Source organism: Rhipicephalus microplus, chromosome 4 (assembly GCF_043290135.1).
Source record: "Rhipicephalus microplus isolate Deutch F79 chromosome 4, USDA_Rmic, whole genome shotgun sequence".
Lineage (NCBI taxonomy): Eukaryota > Metazoa > Arthropoda > Arachnida > Ixodida > Ixodidae > Rhipicephalus > Rhipicephalus microplus.
Window position 1 is genome coordinate 142781899 of NC_134703.1, and position 16520 is coordinate 142798418.

At 44.7% G+C, this 16520-nt stretch overlaps 1 protein-coding gene across 3 annotated transcripts in view; it reads left to right on the plus strand.

Annotated features, from left to right (window-relative positions):
- Positions 1–16520, plus strand: part of LOC142814636 (uncharacterized) — a 93426-nt gene that overhangs the window by 26783 nt on the left and 50123 nt on the right. For all 3 annotated transcript variants that reach the window (XR_012895000.1, XR_012894998.1, XR_012894999.1), the window contains one exon: positions 1595–1638. The gene's annotated coding sequence lies outside the window, so the exon portion shown is untranslated. The remainder of the gene's footprint in view (positions 1–1594; positions 1639–16520) is intronic.

Consider the following 16520-nt stretch of genomic DNA (forward strand, 5'->3'; position numbering starts at 1 on the left):
CAGCCTTGTGCTGGGTTTCCATTTGAGTCGAACGCCGTTGCGTTGGAGTGCCCACAACCGTATTTTCATCTGTGCCTGTGTCTTGCTTAGGTGTCTCCGTCTTTTCCTCGCTGGTCGCCACTGCATGAGACGCCTCCTCTCCTGCCTTCGACGCAGCGGCCCTCTCTGCTTCCTCTTCATCCATGAGCAATTCACTGTGGTCGGCATTTGTTGCTCGACTTGCTGCACTGGCATAGGAACGAGTACAGCCCGCCTGCTCATGCCCAAAAGCGCGACAACCAGCGCACCTGGGCACCCTGCAGTCGCGACGAATGTGTCCCGTGTTCCGGCAACGCAGGCACAGCGGTGCTCTTCCTGGCACGACCACCAGTGCCATGCCGCTTCCGAGACGCATCTGGTGGGGTATGCGATCCGTAGTAACGCCTTCTTTAAGTAGTAGCCGAACGAATCTTGTGGTTGACTAAACTCCTTCGAAGTCTTCGTCTCTCCACTTGTCGCTGATAACTTCTTTCACTTCACCGTACTCCCGGAAAGCACGCCGTACAGTCTCTGCGTTGACGTCAAAGGCTACCCAATGCAACTTGAGACGCACCTCTTGCCTTTCTGGGTCGACGACGACGCAGGGCCGGTCTTTCACGGAGAGTAGGCCAGCGTCCAGAACTATCTTCTTGGCTTCATCTGTCTTCATGTTAAGAAGCCAGACGTGCGACATCTGAAACGCTCCTATGCCGCTTACCTCTTAAATGATGCCTAGTTCCTTGAGCGGCTTTCGGAAATCATTAATCCCGTACGGACGAGCTGCGATGTCGCAGTGCAGAACCAACGTGCGTCTGAGTCCTTCTCCTGTGGGCAGTGCTGGCAGAATTAAACGGTAGTCCTTGGGAAGCGATGTGCACGAGAAACCACGGCCAGCGTCGGCCGCTGTAACAGCTCTTGAGGAGCCTGCCATCCTGCGTCCGCACGCGTCGGTGACCAGAAGCAGAATGATGAGCCATCGAAAGGTACCTCCTTCAATGCTCAAACGGCAAGCTATTCATATCTACCACTTACCGCTCTTGGTGGGCATCTTGGCAGGGGGGTGGGGGGGGGGGGCTATCAGGTTTTAATCATTATCAGTAAGCTGACGCAGTGAGCGCGCGGCGGCTCTCATCTCTCACGCGTAGTTTGGCCCGCGTAGAGAATAAAGGGGTGTTCGCTCGATTGCGCGCCCTTATCTTGCAATGCAGATAATCATACGTCTTGGCTAGCCTTTGGGTTTCGTTGAAACGATTCTGTTGTAGCTACCACACAAAGGTCACTGCAATCGTTGCAAAGCTTCTGTTTGCGAAAAGAGTACGCTTTTCAGACAGAGCGAAGTAACAACTGGGATGCTTATGCACGTTCATCTGTACCTGTGAGTACGTTTCGTGCGTCTTTGTTCGCGAGAAACACGGGGCACGTTTAGATCTCTTTGCCATTCTGCACGTGACCTCCAAATTTGTTGCTATCTCGTTCATTGCTCCGGCTTTGCGGCAAAGCTGCGACTTTTTTTTGTTACAATGAATCTCGTATTTCATAACTGTAGTGGCTTTTTTGGGTTTTTCTCTCTTTTCAGAAAAGTGCCCATCCAGATGTTTGGCGTGAAGTGGTGCTTTCAAGGTAAGGAAACAATGTGGGATAAGCTAACAGAAGTTCATCCTCCATTGTAGATGTACAATATATACCTCTATGTATAAAAATCACAAAATTCCTTCGGGGCCTTGAACAATTTCATCAGCCCTAAGAAAGTGGCTGACTTCACATCCTTGTTACCGTGATGTACACAGCCTTTGCTATTGGAAACTCTCACGTAACCTAAAGTGTACGCCTGGTGTTGAGAAAAGGACAATCCACCGTCCCCATTGCGAAGCTTACCGTTGACCTCTTGTCTATTTGAACATACCCAAACCCAGTCCACTTGTCCTGCCTCGACTCCACTACGCTCCTTCATCTTTATGTCGACGCCGTGTACAATTTCTAACATCCTCCGCCCCGACAAATTGACTTAGATTTCCCTGAAGTTCTTGAGCTGTCTCTATCGTTCTTCTACAAATTTGACTACATCCTCCGTGACCCCACAGTGACGCCTGACGATGAAGAACACTCAACACGCATTCGGATTCTAAGTGCACGCAGATTGTTCGACAGTATTCCTACGAGTTCTAAGCCATGTCCTGCGGGTGTCCTCTTGCACCTAATCTTCCATCGATGCTCCCGGCGCTTGTGCCATATCCGTGATTTAGAACGCGTTGATCTTGATGAACTCGCGTGGTCGATAATCGGTTCTCTTTCGCACGAACATTAATGTACAGTCTCTTCCATGAGATTCTTCATTTTCTATTCTTGGATGCGTACAGCTTCGAAGTATCATCCATCTGTGCCCTCCTTACTCTTTGCCGTTTCCATCGCCGCTTTTATACCGTATCGCCATTTCGCACTTTCACTGTGACAGGCTGTACAATCGACATTCTTCTCAACCTTCTCGTCTGTAGCTTACACGAAGGGCAGCGCTTATGACAAGTACGGAGGACATGCTTCGGTCTCATGATATTTTTTGTATGTCTTCTCGCTTTATGAATACACTTTGATTTGTCTCCGTCCGGTACTTTCGCACATGGCGGCGGGAACTTCGTCATATCTGAATTTGTAGTCTTCGGCGAGCACCCATTCTGCAAATCCGGTGGATCACCTTTTAGATTGGTTACTGTCTTGTCAATAGAGTAGTGCACGCTGACGAGAGTTATGAAGTCGTGGAAACGGTCTCGAGCCTTTGATGTTTTTTTTTTCAGTGGTTATCCTCGAGATTGTAATTTCAGCAGTGGAAATACTAGGCTGTCTGCTTTCAGTGTGTTTCATTATTCGTCGTGAAGTTGACTCATCAAGCGTATGTGCACATGTGACAAGATCACCATTAAGGAAACATTGGCTAAGTGTTAGTGCTATACAACAGGAGCCGATTTTTCCTTTCGCTTCTTTTAAATCCATTCTTTGATAGATTCCAGATCAGCTTGTCGAATTTTTATTGCATCTCCGATCTTGTACTCTGCTCTGACAATTGCTCGAATAATCTGGTCAACATAATCGTCTGCTTTCTCCATCTCCGCTACTTAACGATCAATGGGAACAGAATCTTCTACCTTCTCGTCAATTTCTCTGAGATTCCAATACTCGTTTGTCAAAATTCGGTGAAATTTCGTCGACTCACTTATTTAGGGGCGTTCCAAACGCAGGAGACTTGATGCTGACAATGTCTTCCATGACGGTCTTTCGTATGTGACTACGCCTTTCGATTAGCGCCTCCATAATGCAGTCCAGTGTCTGGAAACGTAAAAGCAAACGGCCGGCTACGCTACGAGGTGAAGAAGGCGTCACCGTGCTATCCTTCACAAAGCATCACACGATGGAGCTCCGGACGTCACCGGACGTCGCCGGACATGTCACGCTCCATGGTCTACCTCAAGAGTAGGGTTAGGCCTCGCATACGAGTTTCACCCAACGGCGGCTTCAACACACGTCTTGCTGGCGGCAGATCTGGTCAAGATATCGTGAAAATCCACTCTGTGTCTCCTCTAAAGAGCTCCTTCCTCCCGGGTTTCACGGCACCAAAATGTTGAGGAAAGGACGAGCCACTATGCCCATAGCGAAGGCACCGTCGCTGATGCTGACGCTGATGACCTCAGATGGATAGCGCTCACCCACAAAAAGGGGATGGGCCAAGAAACAGGTGGCAGGATACTTAAATGAAACTAAAATGAAATAAAGCCATTCTGAAAAACTTGTTTAGAGATAAAACTGCCAATAAACAAAAATGGTTGCTGAGCAAGTGGTCAAACCATCGATCTCTTGTTTACTCGAACATACCCAAACTCAGTCCACTCGTCCTGCCTCGACCCCACTACGCTTCTTCTTCTCTTCATGTTGGCGCTGCATACAATTACCAACACCTGGTTTTTGTAGGGGGAAAACAAAGACTTCTCCAAGTCAGTGGTATTTTCTTAGGTACTTCTATTTACTGTACACCATGCAGACTTGATCGATAAGCGAACAACCACAAAATGGCGTGCACTTAGGGGGCAGGGGGGAGGAGTGGCGTAGGGGGTGACTACCCCCCTTAGTTACTATAAAAGGGGGAAGGTGCAAAGTTAGACTCATACATAGACATAAAAGAGAGGGGAGGTGTTGCAAGAAACCTTCATACCCATCTGTAAAATGTAAGTCCAGTAAAATAACCAGTCAAAACGCACTTTAAAAACAAAACAAGAACGCTTTCAGTTGCAATAATACACTTGAAGCAATGATATTATAATAGGTAATTATAATATAATTTTAGTAGCATTAATTACAACATAGTTTTCACACTTAGTCTGTAGATGTTCCTAAAGGGGCCATGATAAAGGAAATGAAGCTGCCCGGTTGTAATGCTCACTACTTCTCGTCTGTCGATTCCTGAATGTTTTCGCACAACATTAAGCTTATATTTATTATGATGCGTTTCAAATACCAGTCTTCATTCTCTCCTCAAAACGCCAATGTGTCTGCAGGCCGGCGTTTTAAGTGGCCAGTGACGGCATCTTAATACACGTGAAGTTGTAGACACATCAACATCCTTCAATTGCTCTAAATTAAAATCCATGTGAAAGCTTCCAGTTGAAAGAAGAATACGGTACTTTCTTAAAGTGTCGCTTAAGACACAAAAGCCTACTACGTTACAATAAGGATGGGAGAATATGAGTGGTCTCCCCTCAATGACGCTCACCCAAGCATGCGAGTATAGCAGTTTATAGCAGTATCTGCCAGGCGGCGCACTCTTCAGGAGCACATGAGAGACATTAGGATAATTTGAATGCTTACGAAATCATCCCTGGAGACCTACCGAACTTTCAAGCAGGAAATCGCAAAAGAAAAGATCTACGATAATTCTCGGGGTAGTTATCTGCTATTTGAGGCCAGAACGGGAGTACTGTGGACCAAGACGTACCGAGCCAAATACGAAAGCATAGACCCGTTATGTAGCATGTGTGGAGGGGAGGAGGAAACGGCTGAACGTTTATAATGTTCTGTAAAAGGGCTCCACCCTATAGTCCAAACAATGGCTCGGAATTTTTCAAAGCATTGGGGTTCAGGGACAGTGAAGGCAAAATAGACTTTAAACGCGTAGAAATAACCAGGAGGAGGCTAACTGATTGGTGCCTACAACCAAGGCGCGAGTGAAATTCAACCCTTCAACCCATAGTCATAGTACTTAACTTTATGGCTAGGTGGCGTGAGCCGCTGCCCGATCTAAAGGGCACAGTCAAATACATCCATCCATCCATCGATGAAGCAACTTGAGGGGACATGCAGCGCGATACGCGTGGTCATAAGCGTGCGGAAGGGGAAGAGAGGCAGGAGGGACAACTGCCTCTCCTAGTCACTTTGGAGGGGGTCCAAAGTCAGCCCCATACATTTACATGATAGGAAGAAGGGCCGTGTGACTTGGGTGGGGAAAGGGGGGGGGCAAAGTCAGCCCTATACATCAACATAATAGAGAGAGCAGAAGGTACTGCGAGAAACATTCCCTCCCCCCCTGCAGCGTAACCCTGCGCATGCCTCTACACGTGTCCGAACATCGAAAATGCTTGTTTTGTCCGGCAGCGGCGAACTAGAGTACTTGTTTCATATGAATTTCACCTAGTCGAGCAGCGCAGGGTAAAACATATTTTCCCTATCGTGGCCAGTGCTGGACTAAGATGCTTTGAAATTGCATCGTGATTCAATGCAAGATACTCGGACGAAAACTGTTTTATATAGAGGTACAAGGTACTACTACTACTGTTTTATCCGATATGACACTTTCCAAATGTATCTGGAGACACATTCCATACATTCGCATATTTGTTGTTATAGACATGTATAAGGTAGCTGCGAACGCGAATGCACAAGAATGTTCGTTTGGAAATTGCTAACTGCAGCCAACGTTGTTTTACATAGCACATGTTCAATCTTATACTCATGATATCGTTCAAATCACTGGCGGGTGAAAGCCACGGGATACGAAGCAACCCCATTCTTATATTATGCAGACTTCTTAGTGAGGTACCACGCCGGAGACACTCTGAAACTCTAGCGTACCCCAGATTTACGCCATAGACGCCTGACACATCGGAATACGAGGTGAAGGACAGTGGCTAAGAGCAAATGTCATGACACAGACACGGCTGAAAAGGAAAAAAAAACAAGGCAAAGACGATAGAAAAGGGCAACTTTTCAACTAAGAAAGAAAAGGGCAGCTTATGTCGCGAGCGCCACGACGTGACCCTAGTCCACCAATAAGGACCGGCCTACCTTATCGTGTGCCCTCATTCGCAGACTCCGGCAGAAATATAAATTATGTTACTGCCTTGGGTTTCATTTACGTGTCTTAGCGAAGCAGTATCACCTTCAGAAGTGGAGTTCAGCCACTGTTAAAAGTTTTATGTGGAGGTGTGCCGGTTCATTAATTTTGTATCGTAAAATGCCCGATGCATTACTTACTTTATCAGAGATACATATACTTATTCGCGTTTGGAAGGCGTAATATTCAACTAAAAAATAATAAAAAGTGTCTATGACGGCATTTAAGACGCACATATCTTTAATACTGCCCAGGATTGATTACAGGCTCATGAAATATTTCAGGCGCAAAAGAAAGGGAAGGGGAGGGGCAAACAGAAACAAAGACGTGCGCCCACTCAAAGCGAAAAAGTTCTCGCAACCGCATGAAACGGGCGCGAACAATGCCCCTACCATCATCCCCGGATGGATGGATGAATGAATGTGATTGTACCCTTTAACTCGGGCGGCGGCTCACGCCACCTAGCCGTAATACTTAGTGAACTAACCATTATACTTATTTTTTTTCCTTTAAATAGTGAGGTTGAGGATTCGTACTTTGCAGTGAAGGGTTTATTTTCACTCGTGCCTTGACTTGAGCCACCAATCAGATAACCTCCTTCTAGTTAAGTCTACCCGCTTAAAGTCTATTTTGCCCTCTCTGTCCCTAAACCCCAGTGCTTTGAAAACCTCTGCGCCATCATCCTGTACTATAGGGTAAAGCCCTTTACAGAACATTATCAAGTGTTCGGCAGTTTCTTCTTCCTCTCCACACGCACTGCATACTGTGTCTATCCTTTCGTATTTCGCCCGATATGTCTTGGTTCGCAACACTCCCGTCCTGGCCTGAAACAGTAGAGAACTACCCCGAGTATCATCATAGATCCTTTCCTTGGCAATTTCCTGCTTAAAAGTTCGATAGATCTCTAGTGCGGACTTCTTAATCATGCCAATTCTCCACATGTCAGTCTCCGTTTCCTTCACTTTCTTCTTAACCAATAGTTTTTTTGGTTTGGCCACCTGCTGGTTTCTAAGTATTTACCAGTCGATTTCCTGGTTCGCTTCCTCCATTTTGTATTGACATTCTTCATGTACAAGTAGCTGAAAACCTTCCCAACCCAACGCTCCTCCCCCATTTCTCTCAATCGCTTCTCAAATTTCATCTTGCTGCTAGCTTCCCTGCCCTGAAGTGATGTCCATCCCATATCACCTTGTACTCCCTGATTTGGTGTATTCCCGTGAGCTCCTAAAGCAAGCCTACCTATTCCACGTTGCTTAATTTCTAATCTTGATTGAACTTCTGATCTCATACACAAGACCGCATTGCCGAACGTCAGCCCAGCAACCATGACCCCTTTCCATATTCCTCTCACAACATCATACCTATTGTAATTCCACAGTGCCCTATTTTTCATCACTCCTGCATTCCTGTTACCTTTAGTCGTCACGTATATTTCGTGTTCCCTTAGGTACTCGGTCCCATTGCTTATCCATACGCCCAGATATTTGTATTTATCTGTTATCTCTAGCGTGACCTCCTGTATGCTAAGCTCACTACCTTCATTATCATTGAAAATCATGACTGCTGATTTTTCCTTACTCAATCTAAAATCTAACCTACTCCCTCATTACCACGGATGTCCATCAATCTCTGCAAATCTTCCTTGTTGTCGGCCATTAGCACTATATCATCTGCGTACATTATTGATGGTAGTGCCTGATCAATGAGCTTTCTTTGTTTGACTAAAGAGAGGTTGAAGCCCAGTCCACTTCCCTCTAATTTGGCCTCTAATCCTTGTAGGCACATCATGAATAATAAGGGTGACAGGGGACACCCCTGCCTGAGTCCCCGTTTTACCTCTGCAGGCTTGGATACCTGTTTTTCCCACTTTTTAACTACCTTGTTAACTATATAGATATTCTTTAAAAGATTAGTGACTTCATGTTCCACGCCTAGTGTGTCCAGGATTCCCCACGATTCCTCTTGAACCACGCTATCGTACGCTCCCTTGATATCCAAAAATGCTAACCACAGGGGCCTGTGTTCCTTTTCTGCTATTTCGATGCTCTGCGTCAGAGAGAACAGATTGTCTTCCTACCTCCTGTGTTTGCGAAACCCATTCAGCAGTTCCCCCAGCACACTCTCATCCACTATTCATGCCTGCAGTGTTTCCTTTATAATCTGCATCGCCAGCCTGTAGACCGCTGATGTCACTGTTATAGGACGTTAGTTGTTTATCTCAGCTTTGTCCCCCTTTCCTTTATAGATCATGCTCATCCTTCTAAGATTCCATCCATCGGGAACTTCACCATCAATTATTAGTTTGCTCACTGCCTCTCTCAAAGCCTGCTTAGACTTCGGACCTAATGTCTTTATCAGCATAATTGGAATGCCATCTGGGCCTGTTGATGTACTACTACGAACCCTTTTCTCAGCCCTTTCGCACTCTTGTTGAAAAAATTGAGCCATTGCACCACTTGATTCATCTTTGTCTATTGTGGTGCATAAAGCACTTCTTTGTTGCAATTTTTCTGTCACCCTTGTTCTTATTTATTCAGTAGTTTTGTTCGCTTCTAGCCTAGCACCTTGGGCTGTAGTTAAAAACCTCTGCTCTAGGCTCGTCTCATTTCTTAGGGAGTTTAGATGGTTTCAAAATTTCGCAGCTGCCTTTCCAATTTTTTTATGTACTTCTGCCAGGCACTGACCTCCCTTTCTTCTAATCTTTTCATTGATCAGAAGGGATGCATCCCTTCTACAGCTTAGAAAAGTTTCCCATTTTCTTTCAACATCATCTGTCGGTTCACCCCGCTGCTTAGCATGTCTGTGTTCCCTAGAGGCTTCCTGACGTTTTGCTATGGCTCTCTTAACTTCCTCATCCCACCAACTTTTGGGTTTGTGTCTTCCTTTTCGGGGTGACTTGTCACGCGTCTTAGCAAGCTTTAGCTCAAACAGTACAAATAGATTCGTGTATGTCCACACTGTTTTATATTCCTCCGTGATTACTTTCTTAATTTGTTTAGTGGCTATTTCAGTTTGCCTCTCTGGATAAAACTTTTCCTGTAGTTGCTCATCTTGTCTCCTTCCAACTTTCACTGCTCTTCCAAAACTTAGCTTGATACGTTTGTCATCACTACCGAGACTTCTGGAGCCACTTTCATCTATGTGCATTCCCCTGAGCTTATCATACATCCTATGTGACATCAGTGCATAACCTATCGTCGACTGCAGCCTTCCTACCTCACATGTTATTTGCCCTTCAGTACTGTTGCAAATGATCAAATCAAGGCTTTCAAACATATCCATGATCATTTCACATTTCACACATATCACACATATCACACATTTCGCACATATCCATGATCTCTCACCAGTACATACAGCGCCACTCCTCGGAGGATGGCCGAAACGCACGCAAGTATAGACAACGTTTTCATAGCAAGTGAAGTGCAGCCGTACGGAGACCTTTCATTATCGTTCCCCGTGGTTGTAACCACTGTAAAAGAACCCTTGGCTCTATTGTACGACCCTGCAGCTCGGCAACGTTGACGATTTTAAAATGGCGCAGTTTTTGCGTGTTTGTGCACAGTCCATTGTTGAATCGATTTCTATACAAAATTTCGAATACAAGCGTGGTTGAAAATATTCGAAAAACGTATCATGTCTCCTCTAAACTTTCAAATACAGACATCCAGATAACACATATCTACGTACATTATGGCTTTCGTCACTGATGCACTAACCATCTTTCGAAATGTAGCCCTCATGGTGATGTGTTTCCCGTGGGGCAGCCTAAACGAGAAAATATCTCCGCTTGCACCCTGAATACGGCTGTGATCAGTTTGGTGTCCACGTTTCACGGTTTTCCTGAGAAATAAAGGGCTGGTCTACCGCGGATATTTCGCTTTAGAAATCCCAACATCCACCACACAGGTTGTCTCTTCTTGTTCACGACACCCTTTTAAAGGATATAGGAAAGCCACCAGAGGGACGCGGGAAAAACAAAACAGACAATCAGGTGCGTGCGTGGTTTTTTGGCGCGTGCCGTTATTAGTGCTCCGGGCTCGGTGAGACCCGGAGGCTGTGCTGGCAATGGCAGGGGATAGGCCACTGGCTGGGATAGACGTGAACGTTGACAGATTCTGCCAGGCCTTGCTTTAAAGCTAAACGCTGAGGCGCATGCGTGGCCAGCTCCCACAAGGACAACCTCGTTTTCACAATATTCTCAAAGGAATCCACCAGGTGGGGAAACACACACAAATAACTTCATTGGAATTCTGAAGGAAAAGACTAGAAGAGGCAGAGGCCTGCATATCTTGCAATGCTCTAAATCGGCCGGCCCCGCGCCCCCTTATTCATCCAGTGAAAATTATATTTAGAAGTGAAGTTGTTTGAGCTGTCGCTAACTTGTGCACTGTCGAAAAAAACTATTGTTATCTTGACTGGCACGCACTCACTTAGTTTCCTTTATAGTGAAGCCATTAAAGATGTTGGTAACTTAGCTGGGACTGCGTCGTTTCAAACTTCTCATGTGTGTGTGAGCCACAGCAAATAGACAAACGCCACTGCCCTGCAGGTACAACAGGGGCGAATGTCAAACGAAAACGAAAACGTGGAAAGGCGAAAGAGAAAGATAGAGATAGAAAACAGAGAAAGTACAAGAAAAACAAGGGGATATATAAAAAAGACCAAGAAAAACTAAGAGAGATACAAAAGAGATAAAGACAACAAAACATTAATTTACAAAAACACAGACAGAGAAAGTACGAGTAAAGAGAAAGACATACTGAAGTGAAAAAAATACGAAAAAAATATAAAGGCAATAAATATATGAAAAAACAGAAACGCAGGGAAATACATTAAAAGAGAGAAAAACAAGCAGTGAGAGAGAGAGGCTGAAAGAGAACAAAGAAAAAAAAAAGATCGAGCGTATGCCGGCTGATGAAATAATGTAGACAAAAAAATTAAAAAAGAAGAAATAGAGAAAGAGAAAGAAGCAGAAAGGAAAAAGGACGCAAAAATATATAAGAAAGGAATAAAGAACTAAAGAAGAAAAAAAACGAAGAGAAACGCGGAAGGCCACCCAGCTGCCTTTTTCTTCAGGCTTGTCGCGATTACTGCGACGTTGCCATAATTTTTTTCTCCGAATGTTTTTGTAGTTGTTGAAGCATATGAATCTTTTTTTTTTTTCAACTTAATGCGATCCTCTTTTTTTACCAATATATTTTGGTGGTTATTGCGGAGCTGCAGAAAACCACTACTCAGAAAAGTTGTAACATATAAAACCTCGAAAGCACTGAATGACTGACGTCACAAAAGTGGGTTTAGGCCAACTAGGCGCCTCTTGCCAGTTTATTAGATGGCAACACGCATACTTTATTTGTGGAGTGGCTGTGCTCCAACGGTTAAATACGACATGACTTTTCTGCCCCACAAACGACGAGCTTTTATAAACGCAGGTTCACATTACTCAGCTTTTTGGCATTACCATTACTGCTCAGTTATCTATCATCCCTCATCAGTCCACATGAATCACTCGCACATTAGTACATTGGTCACTTGAGAGTAAGTTTCATGTGTGGTCGGCGCTGGACACAATGTTGACATGCCAAACCGAATGGACTTGCGATCTTTAACCGCCACCCGTGGTTTAAGAAGAACAAGAACTTCTAAAGGCTGAACAGGTTTGTGTTATGCTTGAATTTCCCGAACTGGACAGGCCTGGTCTAAATATTGCACACTGCAATGAAGCCCGCCTAAATTTAATAGACACTTCTGAAGTTTTGGCAAATAGTTCGATGAAAGTGAACGTAGGATGCGTGCGATGTTAATTCTGGAACTAATACGAGCTCGAGTGACAACGTTGCGTGTGAATAATTAGGCATTCATAAAACCCAGTGCGTTACCCCGATGGTCAATTCTATCAACGATTGTCGACTGGGCTGGCCCCTACCACTGCACTGCGATTTCATAGCACATGTTCAGTGCAGTGCACTCAGTGCAGTGCAGTGCAGTTCAGTGCAGTGCAGTGCACATGTTCAGTGCAGTACACATGTTAGTGCAGTGCACTCCACTGCACTGCACTGCACTGCACTACCACTGCACTACCACTGCACTGCACTGCACTTGAACTTGGGTATTGAAAAAAAAGTAACAAGTAATAACGAGGTTCATATTTAACGCCTTGCGCTTTGCTTTGTCCGCAGTTACAAACACGTGAAAATATCAACAAGCCACATCCTGGGCTATTAACAGCCGCCATAGCTAACAGCCTAAAAACTAGGCTGTTTACTTTGCCGTTTTTATCTCTATTAACCAAACAAACAGCGTTACGGTGGATACCTACGCAAAAAAAGAAAACAATAGGCCTAGTGCATTCGGCTTTTAATGATCTTGGCAGTGTCCCATCAGGATGTACAAAAATAAGAATACATTCATATGACACGACAACATGGCAGCGCCCGTGCGCCCATAGTAAAATCAATTACGTGTTATGTGCATAGTTTGCGTTATTAAAACGGTGTTTTTACAGGGCAAACTATGCCAAAAAATCTTCATAGAGTTAATATACAGACTCTAGAGGAAAGCTCTGCATAAGGCCCATGCATTAAAATCTATAACCACTTGGGTGCCGCCATGATGGAACGATACTCAGCTTTTGGATGACGTTATGCACTCGCACTCTTTACTGCATGCTGCAATAACCCCTGGACATTTTTTTCTGTTTCGTGGATCTTTGTTACATTGCAGTAAGAGACTGTCACATGAAGTCGAGTTTCTGGTTCATGAAAACAAAAAAAAAAAACCACAGACGACGAGACATTGTATACGACCGGGCCGGCGCGCAAGCAAGCCTGCGCAATCAACTTCATGCCAGCAAACGCTCTATCCCGCGCGCAGCAAATTGCGGAAATGGTCATTGGTATCTTTTTGAAATGTTGTTGATACAAATTTCATGCAATTTTAGGTGGTTTATAATACGTGAGCACGCTTGTTTTCGGTTTGTACTGCGAAAAAGTAAGTGCTTTTGGTGTCTAAACTTAACGCTTCTTCAAAGGGGCCCTAAAACACTTTTACAGCATGGTCAGAAAACGCTGCCAATTGGCAGTGAAGTCTCGCGACAACACGCGAGCTAAACATTATAGCCCAGCACGCGGCCTGGAATTCACAATAAATTATCGAAGTCAGCTGAAAATTGCTTTCTCTTAACAAATCACGGTGTGTGCCCAAAAATCACACGTCAACGACCCATCTATCAGCCATTGGCTGATTTGAATATGGCGTGCTCGCTAGCTAGAAAGATCGCCATGGGAGGCCGCTACTTGTCCATGCATGCGCGCGCAATCACACTGAGGAAGCCGTGCATTCGAAGAAAGAAAAAGCAAAAAGTGCTCAAGGTCGCGAAGCGCGCGTGACGTTTTTCTTTGGCCCTGCCATCCCTCCCTGCTTAGCTTCCAGTGCTTTCGTCGGGACAAAGAAAGAGAGAATGCAAGGTAATTGACTAGAGTATAAAGTTGGGCATGTTGGTAAGACATACTTAATCGAAATGATCCCATTTTTTGTGCCCTATAGATATCCTCACCTTCATCAAGGAGCGGTTTAGTCCCCTTGTTTTAACCCATGAGTTGCCTGTTCATAACACTCTCAGACTTTTAGATATCACTCTCACGTTTCACCTAGACCACATTTGTTGGATGTACAAACCGAGGAGTAACAAACCCTTGCTTCCGTACCATTCCACCCATACTAAGCTCGTAAAACGAGGCATTGTAAACATGTGCTTTAGTAACGCCTTGCATAATTCTTGTCCACATCTGATGGCAGCTAGTTTCAAGGAACAAGCAGAACGACTTCTGGACGCTGGCTACCCCTCTCCCGTACAGGTTCCCGTCGCGGGAATTCTGGTCAGGAAGCTTCAGTCCTCGCATCAAGGTCTCCCTCATGTTGAGCCAGCGAGTCGTCAGAAGCTGGCCGTAGTGCCTTATCTGCATTGAATTTCCCACAACTTGAAAAAGGTTGGAGAGTGGGCCAATGTAAAGGTGGTGTTTTCTGCCCCGAAAAAGCTCTCGTACTTGTGTATGAAAGTTGTTTCACCTGCTAAACCGGGATGCTCTAAAAAGCACTTAACACTGTTTGTCACATGCGCGCAATTTGTAATCTATCAGATACCTCTTTCATGCGGTAAACACTGCATAGGACAAACTGGCAGGTGTATTAATGACCGGCTCCGCGAACACGCTTGCAACGTAAAAAATGGTCGAGATGGTTTTTTGGCACTACATTGCAGCACGTGTGACTGCAAACCACTTTTTCATAGTTCGGTAATTATAAGAAAAAACAGAAATAAAGTGACAAGGGAGATTATTGAAGCAGAAAGGATCAGTAGATTAGGGCTGAACTGCGTCAGCAATCCTTCTCTCGGTCTTTGTGATAAAGAATTGTCGTTTTTGAGATCATAAGTTTTTAGCGCATGGCAACAGAGGGTTTTTCATCTGTTTGTCTGTTTTCAAATTTCATGAGCATATATATGTACGCTCCTCGAAATAAAGTTTTGTTGGAAGTAAGCGCTCCCTTCTGACCCTTCCATTGTCCTATGTTTCAAAACGCGCTACGCCAATTAAGAGAATGCAATTGCAGCCTGTGACAAATTTTTGTAACTACACTCGCACTGGACGTATTCTTAAAATATTCTTGTGGCGTTGACTTCGTGAGGCAATAAGCTCTTCCAGTGAATTCATTCCATGGTTACTTGAAAAAGTGTTCCGGGCCAATTTAAAGTATTGTGAAGGCAACATCGGCAACGTTCTAAGATGTGAGTGCTTTGGGGGTTAAGCTTCTTCGACACTGCTGGTCATCTAGAGTCAGTATATGAACTCAATGATTTTATTTGGCGTATGTAGTTTCCGTCAAACGAGGGTAAAGAAAAACAATTTTTTTTCTAGATACATGACTAGCGCCAATACGAGAAGTTTTCGACAATGACTCAATTAGTCTCCAATCGACACTCGCTTACATTAGTAGTAATTGTTTGAGGGGTCGAATTAACGCCATGATTATTATGGGAGATGAGTTTTGTTGTTGTGACGATGTATTCTGAAGAGTGGAACTTTGTTAAAGGCATTGCCCTTTCATCTTCGATAAGGAATATAATATTTGAAACCGTTTTTTTTTTCAAAGTGAAAGTGACTACATGTTACGGAAAATAAAGAAGCACGGCAATCGGCTGTGCCTACTTTTTTTCTTTACCGTAACCTTTAAATGGGTACTTAACCGGCCTTCGGGCTTGGTGGGAAGACATAGCCATATAAAGTGCTTATGTTCTTTGAGTGTACTGGATCATTCCCCAAGGCAACATGAGGACGAAACATGTGTGTTTCCCCAATGTCGCTATTGGTCATTAACCTTGTCTCCTTAAAACGTCCGTCCTGTGTGTATTCTATCAGTGACCTTTTTGTTTCTCTATTTGATATGTTATCGTCCTGTATATTTCTCTAAAGTGTCGCAGTTCCGTCACTGCGACAGTTTCCTGAAGTGTCCGCCTTCTTTGTGTCCTACAAACAGCCTCCCTTAAGCAGGCCAGCTATTAAGCCATATTATTGTTTGTATGGAGCGGAATATCACAGGCTGCAACAATTGGGATGTACATGTGCGTGCATAGGAAAATCTGCCAAATTACTCATTTACTTGGATTCGTGACGAGCTGTTGTTAATGCTATGATGCTTGTGGGTTCTAACACCAGAATAAACGTTCGATAATGTGAACTCAGAATACTGTAACAAGACTGCACGATACAATTGCTCGCGGGCACTATCCCTCACCCCTAACCTCGGCCCATGCTGGGCACACCCCTCCCGTGCGCACAGTAAGGCCCGTTAGCGGGCCACGCACATCAGTGGTGCGCAGCACGTGTCGCGCCTTCCATGGTATGGGCGTTATCCCCATACTGTATGGCTTAGAGCCTTTTATATATAATATTCAAACCGGCAAATTGTATTCATCCAAAAAGCACGATATGATTACGAGAAACACCGCAGTGGTGAGGGGCCCCAAAAATTTTGTCCTCATCAGGGTTTTTATTGTGAAACTAAATCTAAGCACATGAGCCTCATTTTTGCGTCGACTGAAAATTTGGCCGCCACTGCCGAGATTCTT